This window comes from Dasypus novemcinctus, chromosome X, assembly GCF_030445035.2.
Source record: "Dasypus novemcinctus isolate mDasNov1 chromosome X, mDasNov1.1.hap2, whole genome shotgun sequence".
In the NCBI taxonomy this organism is placed as follows: Eukaryota; Metazoa; Chordata; class Mammalia; order Cingulata; family Dasypodidae; genus Dasypus; species Dasypus novemcinctus.
Window position 1 is genome coordinate 183,129,884 of NC_080704.1, and position 16,552 is coordinate 183,146,435.

The following is a 16,552-nucleotide window of genomic DNA, read 5'->3' on the forward strand; positions in this document are numbered from 1 at the left end:
CAGGTCAGCAAACTTTTTAATGTAGATTGAACCTACTTGGTTCAATCTATTTCCAAGTGTTTCATTCTTTTTGGTGCTATTGTAAATGGAATTTTTTTCTTAAATTCATTTTCAGATTTTCATTGCTAATGTATAGAAATGTAACTGAATTTAGGGAGTTGGTTTTGTATCCTGCAACTTTCCAATTAACTTCTTCATTAGCTCTAATGATTTTTATGTTGACTTTTTAGGATTTTCTCTGTATAAGATCATGTCATCTGCAAATAGAGATAGTATTACTCTTTCTTTTCCAACTTTTATTTTGTTTTCTTGCCTAACTGCTCCGCTAGAACTACCAATACAACATTGAATAAAAGTGGTGAATGCAGGCATTCTTGTCTTATTCCTGATCTTTAGGAGAAAGCTTTCAATCTTTCACCATCAAATATAATGTTAGCTGTGGGTTTTTAATAAACATTCTTCATCATGCAGAGGAAGTTCTCTTCTATTCCTAGTTTCTCAAGTGTTTTTATCATTAAAGGGTGTTTTATTTTGTCAAATGCTTTTTCATGCTTCAATTGAAATGATTGTGTGATTTACCCCCTTTAATTCTATTAATGTGCTGTATTATATTGATAAAGTTTCATGTGTTGAATCACTCCTGTGTTCTTGGGATAAATTGCACTTGAAGGTGTATAATCCTTTTAAAATGTTGCTGGCTTTGGTTTGCTAGTATTTTATGGGAGATTTTTGCATTTATATTATAAGGAGTATTGATCTATAGCTTTCTTTTTTTGTGACGTCTTTGTTTGGCTTTGATATGAGGGTAATGCTGGCCTTATAGAATGAGTCAGGAAATATTCCCTACTTTTTGATATTTTTAAAGAGTTTCAGAAAGATTGGTGTTAATTATTCTTTAAACTTTTGGTAGAATTTCCCAGAGAAGCCATCTGGTCCTGTGCTTTACTTTTGTTAGGAGATTTTATTTTTAAATGAAAAACCTCTTTTTATTCTTTTTAAAAAAATATCAATTTTATGTATACATATTAATAAAGCATACAATTCATCCAAAGTATACAATCAATGGCATTTGGTATAATCACATAGTTGTGCATTCATCACGTCAATCAATATTAGAGCGTTTTCATAATTTAAATAAATTAATTAAAACAGACAAACAAGAAAATTCCTCACCTATCAATCTTTCTCTGTTTCCCCTGCTGTACATAGCTGCTATTTCTGGCTCTTCTTGCACAATTATTTATTTGTTTATTAGGCAGTTTTATTGAGACATATTCACTTACCATATGATTTATCCAAAGAGTATAATCGATGGCTTTTATTATAATCACAATGTTGTACATTCAGCATTTCAAAAATTTTAGAACAGTTTCATTACCTCAAAAAGAAAGACTCCACATCCCTTAGCATTCCTTCCTCAGTCCTATATAACCACTAATCTAAGTTCATCTTTATAAATTGATTTATATTTACTCTTCATATAAATGGAGTCACACAATATGTAGTACTTGAAATCACAAATAAATAAAATCAGAAATTAGAGGGGGCATTACCACTGACCCTGCAGAATTGAGAGATCATATGAGGATGCTATGAACAACTGTATGCCAAAAAACTAGAAATTGTAGACGAGATGGACAAATTCCTAGAAATACATGAACCAGCTATACTGACTCTAGAAGGAGTAGAAGTCCTCAACAATCCAATCATAAGTGAAGAGATTGAAATAGTCATCAAAAACCTCCCAAAGATGAAAAGCCCAGGATCAGATGGATTTACAGGTGAATTCTAACAATCATTCAAAGACGACTAATATAGATCTTACACAAGCTCCTCCAAAAATTTGAACAAGAAAGAAGGCTACCAAACTCATTCTATGAAGCCAACATCACCCTAATACCAAAACCAGATAAAGATACTATGAAAAAAGAAAATTGCAGACCAATATCTCTAATGAATTTTGCAAAATTCCTCAAAAAAATACTTGCAAACCAATCCAAAAGCACATTAAAAGATTTATACACCACAATCAAGTGGATTTTATCCCAGGTATGCAAGAGTGGTAAATCAATTAGTGTAATAAACCACATTGATAAATTGAAGAAGAAAAACCACATGATCCTCTCAATGGTTGTAGAAAAGGCATTTGATAAATGCCTTTCTTTTTTTTTTAGATTTATTATTTTATTTTTAAAATTTATTTCTTGTCCCTTTCTCCCTCCCCCCAGTTGTCTGCTTTCTGTGTCCATTCGCTGAGTGTTCTTCTATGACTATTTCTATCCTTATCAGCATCACTGGGAATCTGTGTTTCTTTTTGTTGCATCATCTTGTTGTGCCAGCTCTCTGTGTGTGCAACGCCATTCTTGGGCAGGCTGCAATGGTAGGCTGCACTTTCTTTCATGCTGGGTGGCTCTCCTTATGGGGCGCACCCTTTGTGCGTGGGGCTCTCCTATGCTAGGGACACCCCTGCGTGGCAGGGCACTCTTTGCATGCATCGGCACTGAGCATGGGCCAGCTCCACACCGGTCAAGGAGGCCCGGGGTTTGAATCACAGACCTCCCATGTGGTAGGCGGATGCCTTATCCATTGGGCCAAGTCTGCTTCCCAGTACCTTTTCTTGATAAAAACACTCTGAAAGATAGGAAAAGGAGGCTTTCTCAATGGGGTAAAATGCATATATGAAAAACCTACAGCAAGCATTGTACTCAATGGTGAAAGACACAAAGCTTTTCTGCTGAGATCAGGAACAAGTAAAGGATGCCCAGTGTCACCATTGTTATTTAATATTGTGCTAGAAATTCTAGCTAGAGCAATCAGGCTAGTCAAAAAATAAAAGGCATCCAAATAGGAAAGGAAGAAGTAAAACTTCCACTCTTTGCTGATGACATGATCCTATATCTAGAAAATCCTGACAAATCCACAAGAATGTTACTAGAATTAATAGACAAGTTCAGCAATTGTTTCGGATCTAGTAGTGGGATTGTGGGTCATATGGTAATTCCATACTTAGTCTTTGGAGGATGTGCCAAAGTGTCTTCCACAGTGGCTGCACCATTTTACATTCCCACCAGCAATTAAAGAATGTTTCTATTTCTCCTTTTTCCACATCCTCTCTAACACTAGTAATGTTTTTTAGTTAGTTAGTTAGTTTGTTTGTTTGTTTTAATAGTAGCCATCCTAGTGGATATGAAGTGGTATCTCATTCTGGTTTGAATCTGCATTTCCCTAATAAGTAAGATATTGAGCATGTTTTCATTTGCTTTTCTGCCTTTTGTGTATCTTCTTTAGAGAAAAGTCTATTCAACTCCTTTGCTCATTTTATTTTATTTTATTTTATTTTATTTTTTTTAAAGATTTATTTATTTATTTAATTTCCCCCCCTCCCCTGGTTGTCTGTTCTTGGTGTCTATTTGTTGCGTCTTGTTTCTTTGTCTGCTTTTGTTTCTTTGTCCGCTTCTGTTGTCATCAGCGGCACGGGAAGTGTGGGCGGCTCCATTCCTGGGCAGGCTGCTCTTTCTTTTCACGCTGGGCGGCTTTCCTCACGGGCGCACTCCTTGCGCGTGGGGCTCCCCCACGCGGGGGACACCCTTGCGTGGCACGGCACTCCTTGCGCGCATCAGCGCTGCGCATGGCCAGCTCCACATGGGTCAAGGAGGCCCGGGGTTTGAACCACGGACCTCCCATATGGTAGACGGACGCCCTAACCACTGGGCCAAAGTCCGTTTCCCTCCTTTGCTCATTTTAAAATTGAGTTGTTTGTCTTTTTATTCCTGAGTGGAAGGATTTCTTTTTATATTCTGGTTATTAAACCCTTCTCTGATAGTTATTTCTAATTATTTTCTCCCATTGAGTAGGTTGTTTTTTCACTTTTGGGATAAAGTGCTTTGTTGCACAAAAGTGTTTAATTTTGATGAGGTCCCATTTATCTATTTTTCTTTCATTGCTTGTGCTTTGTGTGTAAAGTTTAAGAAACCATTGCTCAATGCAAAATCCAGAAGATGCTTCCCTACATTTTATTCTAGGATTTTTATAGTTCTGGTTGTTATATTTAGGCCTTTGATCCATATTGAGTTTGTTTTTGTATATCGTATGAGATTCTTTTGCATATAAATATCCAGTTCTTCCAGCACCATTTGTTGAATAGACTATTCTTTGCCCATTGAGTGGACTTAGCAGCCTTGTAAAATATCTTTTGGTCATAGATGAGGGTCTGTATCTGAACTGTCAATTCAATTCCATTGGTTTATGTATCTGTTTTTGTGCCAGCACCATGCTGTTTAACCACTGTAGCTTTGTAATAAGTTTTAAAGTCAGGAAGTGAGAGTCCTCAAAATTCATTCTTCTTTTTCAAGATGTTTTTGGCTATTTGGGGTCCCTTACCTTTCCAAATAAATTTGACAATTGGCTTTTCCATTTCTGCAAAGTAGAATGTAGGAATTTTTTTTCATTTAAAAATTTATTGAAATATATTACTCATACATAAGAATACATAGACAATAAGTGTATAGTAAAAGTTGTGAACTTACAAAACACACATGTATAACATCATACAGTGCCCTCATACCTCACCTACCACCAATGCCTTGCATTGTTATGAGATAATTTTAACAAATGGTGAAATAGTATACTCAAAATATTATTATGAACCAAAGTGTCTAACATTTAGTGTATTTTCCCCCAATCTAGCTTTATTATTAATATTACTTTTATCATTCGTACATGAACATAATACACAATAAGTGTATAGTAAAGTTGTGAACTTACAAAGCAAACATGCATAACAGCATACAGGGGTCCCATACATCAACTCACCACTAACACCTTGCATTGTTAAATTTGATAATTTTGTTTTCCATTTATTTTAAAAATGCTGCTGGAATTTTTATTGAGATTGCATTGAATCTGTATATTAGTTTGGGTAGAACTGACATCTTGATATTTAGTCTTCCCATCCCTTGAGCATGGAATGTTCTTCCAATTATTTAGTTCTTTTAAAATTTCTTTTAACAATGCATTGTAGTTTTCTGAATACAAGTGCTTTAAATCCTTGGTTAAGTTTATTCCTAAATATTTGATTTTTTCAGTTGCTATTATAAAAGGATTTTCCCCCCTGAATTCCTCCTCAGATTTCTAGTGTCTTTTATTTATTTATTTATTTTAAAGATTTATTTATTTATTTTATTTTTCTCCGCCCCCCGCCCCAATTGTCTGTTCTCTGTGTCCATTTGCTGCGTGTTCTTCTTTGTCCACTTCTGTTGTTGTCGGTGGCACGGGAATCTGTGTTTTTTGTTGTTGTTGCGTCATCTTGCTGTGTCAGCTCTCCGTGTGTGCAGTACAATTCCTGAGCAGGCTGCACTTTCATTTGCACTGGGCAGTTCTCCCTATGGGGTGCGCTCCTTGTGCGTGGGGCTCCCCTATGCGAGGGACACCCCTGGGTGGCAGGGTACTGCTTGCACACATCAGCACTGTGCGTGGGCCAGCTCCACACGGGTCAAGGAGTTTGAACTGCGGACCTCCCATGTGGAAGACGGACGCCTTAACCGCTGGGCAAGTTTGCTTTCCTCTAGTGTCTTTTATTGTTTTTATTTTTTTATTTTTTTATTTTTATTTTTTATTATTGATTCTGTAAAAATATTATATTAAAAAAATATATATGAGGACTCATTCAACCCCACCACCCCCACCCCACCACTCCCCCTCAGCAACACTCATTCCCATCATCATGACATATCCATTGCATTTGGTAAGTACATCTCTGGGCACCTCTGCACCTCATGGTCAATGGTCCACATCATGGCCCATACTCTCCCCCATTCCATCCAGTGGGCCCTGTGAGGATTTTCCTCTAGTGTCTTTTAAAGTCTATTTCATCTGATATAAGTATAGCTAGTCTGGCTTTTTTTTTTTTTTTTTGGTTACTGAATGCATGGAATACCTTTTTCCAGCCTTTCATTTTCAGTTTATTGGTACCTTTGGATCTAAGGTGAGTCTCTTGCAGACAGCATATAGGTGTCTCATATTTTCCTATCCATTCTACCAGTTTGTGTCTTCGATTGGGGAATTTAATCCATTAAATTTCAATGTTATTATTGTAAAGGCAGTTCTCATTTCACCCATTTTAGCCTTTGAGTTTATCATATTTTGTTTCCACCACTCTTTTGAGACTTTAAGTTATTTTTATTGGTAAAATCTTCATTTCTAGACTATCTTCCAAGCCTCTCTCTCCTGTCATTTCTTTTCAGACCATTGCACACCCATTAGTATTTCCTGCAAAGTGGGTCTTTGTGTTATAAACTCTCTCAGTTTCTGTTTATCTGTGAATATTCTAAGCTCACCCTCATTTTTGAAAGATAATCTTGCCAGATATAAGATTCTTGGCTGGAAGTTTTTTTCTTGCAGTGTCTTGAATATATCATACCACTCTCTTTTTGCATTCATGGTTTCTGATGAGAAATCAGCACATAATATTTTTGGGTATCCCTTATATGTGAAGCATTGCTTTTCTCTTGCTGCTCTCAGAATTCTTTGTCTTTGGCATTTGACATTCTGATTAATATGTGTCTTGGAGCTGGTTGATTCAGATTTATTTGGATGGGAGTACATTGTGCTTCTTGGACGTGGATATCTATGTCCTTCAATAGGGTTGGGAAATTTTCTACCAGTATTTCTTCAAATATTCTTTTGCCCCTTTTCCATTCTCTTCTCCTTCTGGTACACCCATGACATGTATGTTTGTGAATCTCTTGCTGTTGTTTAGTTCCCTGCAACCTTGTTCATGTTTTCCATTCTTTTCTTCATCTGTTCTTTTCTTCATCTGTTCATTGCTTTCAGAGGCCATGTCTTCAAGCTCACCTATCTTTTCTTCTGCCTTCTCAAATCTATTATATGACTCCAGGATATTTTAAATTTCATTTATTGTGCTTTTCATTTCCATTGGATCTGCTATTTTTCTGTGTATGCTTTCAAATTCTTCTTTGTGCTCATCCAATGTCTTTTTTTTGTCTTTATTTTTTAAAGTTACATTAAAAAAATATGAGGTCCCCATATTCCCCCACCCCTTTTGCTCCACTCCTGCCATAACAACAACCTCCTCCATTATCATGCAACATTCATTGCGCTTGGTGAAATACATCTCTGAGTACTGCTGCATCACATGTTCAATGGTCCACATTATAGTTTACACTCTCCCCCAGTCTACCCAGTGGGCCTTGGGAGGACATACAATGTCTGGTAACTGTCCCTGCAGTACCACCCAGGACAACTCCAAGTCCTGAAAATGGCCCCACATCACGTCTCTTCTTCCCACTCCTTACCCTCAGCAGCTACCAGTGCCACTTTCTCCAAATCAATGCTATATTTTATTTGATTATTAATCACAATAGTTCATGAATAGAATATCAGTGAGTCCACTCTGATCCATACTCTATTCCCCCATCCTGTGGACCCTGGAATGATTGTGTCCACTCCACATCTATATCAAGAGGGGTCTTAGATTCCACATGGATGATGGACACAATTCTCCTGCTTTCAGTTGTAGGCACTCTTGGCTCTCAGGTGTGGTGGTTGACCTTCTTCACCTCAATGTTAGCTGAGAGGGGTAAGTCCAATAAATGAGAGTGTAGGAGTTGCTAGTCTGTTGAGGCTCAGGGCCCAACTATCACATGCACAGGCCAGAGATTCAGGTCCCCTGGGTATACACTAAACCCCAGCATCAACCACAGGTCCGGTAAAGTAACAGGAGAGTTTTGTAAGCAAATATCACATCTGAGTCCAGCTCCATCACACAGAAACACAAACTCCAAAGTAGGGCCAACTGTCATGGCACTGAACTCCATTTGCCATGACCATAGAACATGTGGGTCTCTGTAGCCCTCAGAAGCACCAATACCTGAGGTTGTGTCTACTTTATCTGTCTCTCAGAGTCTGCTCAGTTGTGCATAAGGGCAATCCTTCTGACAGCCTCCAGACTCTTTTTTAGAGACTCGTATCCATATAAACTCATTTCTCCTTTCCATTTCCCCTTTACATTAGGTCAAACAGCATTTTAAAGTCATGTTATTATATGTAGAGAGTGATATTCTGTTGATCCACATTGAACCTTCAATTCAAGGTCATTTTCCAGTTGCATCATCAGTTGGTACTTGGTAGTGATCCCTCGGTGCCAGGGAGGCTCATCCCTGGGTGTCATGTCCCACACTGGGGGGAAGGCAATGCATTTACATACTGAGTTTGGCTTCGAGACTGGCCACATTTGAGCAACATGGTGGCTCTCAGGAGGTAACTCTTAGGCACCCTGCAGCTCTAGGCCTAGTTCTTATTTCAGGCACACAGGCTCACAAGCATAGTCATTAGTATCAAGGGCTCATTGTTGAACCATCCTTCTTTATTGGTCTTTGCTGTTGCACTTGGGGGATTGTTGCTGCTCTATTAGGGAATGTGATAGAGCTCCCCTGGCTAGGAACTCAGCACTCCCTCAGTTGTTGTTTTTAATTGTTTCCACTATGAAAATATCCAAACATTTTTATGTACCCTGGATATGTGCCCTGTAGAACTCCCTGCCAACCATGTGTCCCCTGTCAATAACATCCCAAATCAGTATTCCTCCCCTGCCATTGTTGAAACTCTCTGTGATCCATAACTTCTTTGAAAATGAAGCCCAATATATTGCCAGGTTCCATTAATAGTAAAATGGAATATAGTGATGAGTTTAAAGGTTAGATATAGAATACATATTAATTTAGAAAAATTAAAGTGAAATAAATTGGGGTATCAAAATATTAAAAAATGCAAAAGCTTTGTTTTTAATGTTTTGCTTTCCATCACTGCAATAAGTGTTGCCCTGTATGCAAATTGGCAAGGCAACTTCTTCCATCTTTTCCTCAATGTCTACATCCTTTTTTCTCTTTTTCTTTTCCTAATTATTAAGCTTGTCTTCACAAAAGTTTTAGATCACAGTAATTCATATATACAATATACGGTACTCCCACATATCATCCAATGTCTTTTTTTTTGTCTTTATTTTTTTTAATATTACATTAAAAAATTCGAGGTCCTCATATACCCCCCACCCCCTTCACCCCAATCCTCCCCCCATAACAACAATCTCCTCCATCATCATGAGACATTCATTGTATTTGGTGAATACATCTCTGAGCACTGCTGACAATGTCTTCTTAAGATTCTTAATCTTTTTAGCCATCTCATTGAATTTATTAAGGAGGTTTGACTGAACATCTATGATTAGTTGTCTCAATTCCTTTATGTTATCAGGAGGCTTATCTTTTAACTGGGCTGTATCTTCCTTTTTCTTGTTATGGAATGCAGTTTTTTTGTTGTTGTCTTGGCATCTGGCTTACTAGAAGTATTTATTCTGAGCAATTTCTCGCTCTAATTTAGGGCTTTCTTGCTCTTTCTTCCTTGCTGGTTGTGTAGTAGGAGCCGAGGATGTAGTTGGTGCTACAAACTGTGGAGGTTCAAGCTGCCCTCCTTGACCCAGGGACTGATGAAGCTTCTCCCACCTTTCCTCTTTGCCAGGGGAATGGAGAGAGTCACAGCTGTGTATAATAATCCAAGTCATGCAGGCCTTGCCTGTATTTGCCCAGAGAGATTGATGAAGCTTCATGCTCCTTCCTCCCCTGCCTGGAGTGGGGATGGAGCTGCCAGTGTGAGCAGCAATCTATGTCATGAGGATCCAAAATGACCCATTTGCCCCAGTAGGCTGTCAACTACTCAGTCTGTGCTTGCCAGCTATACCTGATGTTACCCGGAGAGGCTGGTGCAGGGCCCACCAGCTTCCTCCCTGCCAGAGTTGGGGCTGAAATCTAGGCTAGGGCTGCAGGCTGATCTGGGTGAAAGAAACCGATCCCTACCATCACTGTGATTTTCAGTCAGCCTGACTTCCCCTCATGCTGGGGGCAGTGTTAAAATGGTGACTACCAGCCTCTTTCTAACTTGAATAGGTTCAAATTTTAGTTTTTCTTAGGATTATGCTTTAGCCAGCTGAATTTAATAACCAGCCGCTCAAGGTGATGCCCAACCATCTCTTCATCCACTTTTTGCAAAGTGGAGCTTCCAATTCCAGCCACAGAATAGCTCCTGAAGTGGCTTGTGCTGTGGGCACCAGCCTTCTTGGTGTGGAGTGCTCTACTCAGAAATCTTCTATGCGGATGGGCAGTCTTTTTCTTCCATTCTTTCAAGGATGTTGCCGGATGTTCTTCTGGTACCCTTGAGCCCCCAAACAGGTGCGTTAGATAGGTATGTGTGATTACTAACTGCCTTGTAGTACAAGCTGACTCTAGGAGTTCCTTACTCTGCAGCCATTATGCTGGTTGTCCAGGCTGTTGGAATTTTGATAGGGATTGCTTTGAGTTTGTAAATTATTTTGGATAGAATTGACATCTTAAAAATATTTAGTCTTCTAATCCATGAACATGGAATGTCCTTTCACTTATTTAGATCTTCTTTGATTTCTTTTTAAAAAGTTTTATAGTTTTCCATGTATAAGTCCTTTGTAAACTTGGTTAAATTTATCCCTATATATTTGATTCTTTTAGTTGTTATTGTAAATGGAATTTTTTTTCTTTATATCCCATTCAGGTTGCCCATTAGTAGTGTATAGAAATGCTACTGATTGTTATGTCTTGATTTTTACCCTGCCATTTTGCTGAATTTTCTTATTAGCTCTAGTGGCTTTGTTGTAAAATTTTCAGGGCTTTTTCTATAGAAGATTAAGTCATCTGCAAATAGTGAATGTTTTACTTCTTCCTTTCCAATTTGGAAGCCTTTTATTTCTTTTTCTTGCTTAACTGCTCTGGCTAGAAATTCCAGTTCAATGTTGAATAACAGTGATGATAGTGGACATCTTTGTCTTGTGCCAGATCTTAGAGGGAAAGCTTTCAGTCTTTCACCTTTGGGTATGATGTTAGCTATGGGTTTTCATATATGCCCTTTTCATGTTCAGGAAGTTTCCATCTGTTCCTATTTTTCTAAGTGTTCTAATCAAAAAAGGATACTGGAGTTCTCAAATGCCTTTTCTGTCTCAATGGAGATTGTCATTTTTCCTCCCACCCCTTTGCTGTTTTTTTAATGTAGTGTATTACATAAACTGATTTTCTTATGTTGAACCATCCTTGCAAACCTGGGGTTAAACCCACTTTATCATTGTGTATAATTCTTTTAATGTGCTGTTGGATTCTATTTACATGTATTTTGGTGAGGATTTTTGCATCTATATTCATAAAAGAAATTGGTCTGTAATTTTCTTTTCTTATAGTGTCTTTTTCTGAATTCTCCATTCTCTCTGGTCCTCCAGAATAAAAAGCAATATCCTTTTATTAGCGGAATCTGAGGGATTACTTTTCCAGGGGATGTCTTACATCACCATGTTCATGACATCTGTTGAGAGGTCTTTGCTTTTAAATTTACTCTTTTAATTGTTGTAGGTGTGTTCAGATCTTCTTTTTTTCCTTTAGTCAGTTTTGATAGTTCCTGTATTTCTAGGAATTTGCCCATTTCATCTCTTTCATACTTTTTTATAATGATATATTTTTGAGAAATAAGGGATTACACTATATTGTGATGCTGTATTATACACGAGGGGTTCCTAAACCAAGCTCGAAGATTTGGGGAGAAAATTCGGTGACTGGAAAGTGCTGCAAGGAAGTTTTTTTTTTTTTTGTTAAAAGCTTTCTCTTTAATATCAGTAACAAGACAAGGAAGATAACTGCCCTACAATTATGCAACATTATGTAAGAAGTTCTATCTAAAGCAATTACACAAGAAAAGAGACAGCCAAATAGGAAAATAGGAAGTAAACTCTCACCATTTGCAGAGGACATGAACCCACATCCAGAAAACCCTGAAATGTCTGTAACAAAGCTAATTGAGCTAATGAGTTAAGCAAACTTGCAGCATGCAAAATCAACTTGTAAAAGTCAGTATTTTTTCTATATACTAACATTGTACAATGTGAGGATGTAATCAGACATACATTAATGCCTTATCTTTTCATCAACCTTGTTTCCAAATTTAATCAAATTCTAACTTCACAGTAAATTATAACTCCAACCACTTTTCAACATATTCACGTTTTCCACTCTGGTCTAAACCACCACCAACTCTCAGGTACTAGAATAGCCTCCCAACTGACTTCCCTACTTTTTCTCTTGTCTCCTGGGGTGAGTGTTATAGATTGGCTCGCTTGACTCCATTCCAACCCAAATTGAAACTTGCCTTACTGCATGGTATATGTTGTAAAGCTAAAGACTATATTTCCTAATTTCCCTCCCTTATGACCTGAATTCTAGAGGCAACCTGTCTTTTGCCAGGAAGATGAACCTGCATGAGATTTGGAAGGGGAGATGAGGCAGAGTCCAGGTTTCTGCTCCTTTGGTTTCTGATTTTTGCCAATGCACACAGCCTTGGAAAATTTGGCTTCTTCTGTAGCAGCAATAAAAGACGTACCAGGGTGCAGTTCCTAGTTTTGTGGGCACTGAAAGGCAGGACATGAAACATCCACTTTGCTTGTATGGATGGAGAATGAGGAACTGTGGTAATGCAACGAAGATTTGTGATGATCACAGTAGAGGCAATATGGTCTTGGAGTCAGCCATGGAGGCAGTAGCTTCCTCACTCTCCAAGCTTCCTTATTGTCCTGTTATATGTTGTTATTCTGGGCAACAATTCTGGAAATTCAACCTATAGTCTGCTCTGCCTTTTAAAAATATATATTTTTATTTATTTTTAAAAAATATATAGATCACACAAAAAGTTACATTTAAAAATACGGGAGATTCCCATATGCCCCACTCCCTCCACTCCCCACTTTTCCCACATCAACAACTTTCATTAGTGTGGTACATTCATTGCATTTGTTGAATAAATTTTGGAGCACTGCTACAAAGCATGGATTATAGAATCCACTTTAATGCATTCCAGCACAAAAGGGGGAATTAAGTACTTACAAATCTGTGCCTCTACCTCTTTTAACAGCTTTGGAACTACCTAATTACCCCCTTTCTGCTGAAATGTATTAAGTATTTTCTGTTATCTGTAATGGAACTCTACTTTCTACTCTTTACACAGAAGCTAAGGAATTGTTTTTTAAAAATGGAAATCAGATCCTGTAACTTCTTTGTTCCAAACCCTCCAATGGCTTCCTAGGCTTTTGCAATAATAGCCAAACTCCTGATTTCTTTCTACACTTCCCTGGCTCAGTTAACTGAAGCTCTGCTTGCCTCCTTGCTGTTCCATACAAGACCTAAGCACATTCCTCCCTCAGGGTCTGCTATTTACTGTGCCCTCTACCTGCAATACTCTTCATCCAGATATGTGTATAGCTCAACCTTTCACCTCCTTCCAGTCATCTCCTGCCTAATATTAGGTACCCAAAATACAGTTTCTATGACATTACTCTGCCAATTTTCTGCAGCGCATGCATCATGCTCTGAGATCATCTTCTGTGTGTGTGTGTGTGTGCATCATCTGACTTTCTTTCTAGAATGTAGGTTCCATAAGGGTAGGGACCTTGTCTGACCTTATCAGCCTATCCAAAGGGAAAGCAGTGACCCTCACACCTTGAGAGAATAGCTAGGAATTTAGAAGGTGAGAGAGGAAATAGAAGAGACTGGGCATTGCTGGCATGTTTAGGGAGTGTTAGAAGGCAAAGTGCCAAAGACTGAAAACTCATATCACCTGAGAAAGGTGACAATTTCTGAAGAATATTCTTGCAATTGTGAAATAGAACTTATATATACAAGCAGTGTGAAGAACAGCCAGATCTGTGTCTTAAGTGGGTGTCATTACATCATTGGCATCCAATTAGAAGGCTTGTTCATGACCTTCTCTGCAGGCCATTTGGGATTTTCTTTTACAAATACATTTGTTCAATCTGGTCATCTGGGGAGTAATAAAACACTGTGTTGGTGGTTGAGATCATTTTTAGGAAGCAATAAAAACTTTTCAAGTCTCTGCTGTATATTCAGCCTAGCACTAGTCATTCTGGGGTGGGAGTAAGAAAGTGAAAGGCAGAGCCCCTACCTGCAAAGAAGGAGGGGAGGTGAGATGCTCTCCAGTAAGGGTCAGGGAATTGATGAGGAGAAGACTGGCCCTTAGGAATAAGATGGTGTGGATGATCCAGAGAAGGAAGAGACCAGGAACACAAACAATCAGGGGTCATGGTGCCAGTGAACAGGGGACCCAAAGTGCTTTGTAACGGGGCAGAATTCATTGTGAAATCTTCCACCCCTTACTGCCAACAGCTACCAGGTCACTGAGAAAAGAAGCATCAACTTGCCCACTGCTACCTCTCCCTGGGCCTTGGGTGAAGGGTCAGGTGGCTTAAGTTTGCTTGTTCATTGTTGTCAGCCACAGCCACTTTCACAATATCACTATGCATTCATAATAATTCCTACTTTGTTCCTCTAGCTAGCTATGTCACCCTTTCTCTACAAATCTACTTTCTTATCTTGTACACAACACACGACCTCACCCTACTACTTCACAGAGAAAACAGAGAACTCCAGACTGCAAATAGGAAGCCCATCAATTTCTTGTTACCAAACCTCCATCGACCTGCATCCACCTCTAGCCTCTCATCCTTTCCTCTCTGAATCTGGTGTGAGAGAGGCTTTCAAGCAGAATTTGCATAGGGAAAGTACTTCTGGGGTGCCTGAGTGGCTATGGCTGAGCCCATCTCAAATATAATGGTCCATTGTCTTGTCTTGTCCACAAGACAAATGTAGCATGGGACCAAATTACCAGACATTTTTATTCATGAAGTTAGAACTAAAGCAAATATCAGGTATGTTGATTTCTCATGTTCTTTGTTCACTTGCATTAAAATCTCCAGGTACACTTGTTCAAAAGATTTCTGCTACCTAGCCTATCGTTTGTTAAGTGTGGCTCCAAATATTCTGCCATTTAATGATCTTCCCATGGGAGAATTTTTAAGCACACTAAAGTTTGAGAACCATTGATAACAACTGAAGTTAATTTATTTGAAACGGATCTGCTATCACGAATGAAAGTAGACCTGTCCATGGTATGGTTCTTTGAACGGTAAGGTCAATGACAAACCAGGGGAATCCTGTTAGATCATCTTCTCATCAGACACATTTAAACGTGGATGCCACAACATCCTTACCCACTCCAATACTCTCATTTCCACCAAAACTACACACTCGCGTACCCAGAGTTTACTCTAATGCCTCAAAATATATATTAGTCCTCAACCTCAACACTATAAAGGGGTTCAAATGTTGGGAGTATAACAGGGCTGAGGAGTAGTTAAGCCATTTATCTGTGAAATATAGCAAAACAACAGAAAATTGCACAAAATGTAACTATATAGTGTAAGGAATAATTATAATGTGGGCATTCAAGTCAAATAGGACATGACCAACACCCAGAAGCCCCTCATGTTCTTTCTCAACCCCCCACTCCAGTTTTTCTGTATAGTTTCATTATCTGTTTATCCATACCTCTTTTTGAAATTTATCAAATGACCTTATATATATGTATATTCTTATGTATCTGTTTTCATTTTCTCAGCATTCCGCTTGTGAGATTTATCCAATTTGTTGCATGTAACCAAGTTTGTTCATATTCTTTGCTTTATGATGGTTCATTTATGCATATACCCATTCAGCTAGTTTATGCAGCTCTGGGCCTTTTGTGCTGTGCCTCCTGGCATGTGTGTGCATGGGGCTCTCGAGGCAAAGTGCATAGGAGTGGTCTTGATCCCAGAGGAAGCATAATTTTAAACTTTCAGTATACTGACATAGAATGTTTTTGCTCAGTTCTAAATATTTCCTAATTTTCTTCAGTCCAAAGATTTGTTAGCAATATGCTATTTTGTTTCCAAGCATTTGGGTTCTCTTAGGTGGTACTTTTGTTAAAACTGAGGAAACAATATTATTGTAACTATTCTTAACTCTAGTGCAAAGTTTGCCTTAATTATTAGAGTGGGCTTGCTGGTATTCTACTATAGAACTATTGTCACTCTAGCAATGGAAGAAATTGTATCACTGATGTGGAGACAGTGGCCATGGGTGTTGCTGAGGGCAGGGAGGGGAAAGAAGAGGTGTGATATGGGGCATTTTCACAACTTGGCATTGTCCTGAATGATATTGCAAGGACAGATGCAGGACATTATATATCCTGCCATAACCCACTGAATGGACTAGGGGAGAGTGTAAAATACTATGTAAACTCTTATCCATGTGGTGCAACAATGCTCCAAAATGTATTCATCAAATACAATCAATATGCGACACTGATGAAAGAGGTTTTTGATGTGGGAGGAGTTTGGGATGTGGGGAGTGGGATATATGAGAATCTCTTATGTTTTTTAATGTAACATTTTGTGTGATCTATGTATCTTTTTAAAAAAGATAATAAAATTTTGCTAAATAAAAAAATGATTCACTCTTTGTGTTGTACACGTCTATGTTTTTTTTCTGGAAAGTTATATATAACCTAAAACTTCCCATTTTATCCACTTTCAAATATACAATTCTGTGGTGTTAAAAAAAAAGCTACCTTTTAGTTAGCA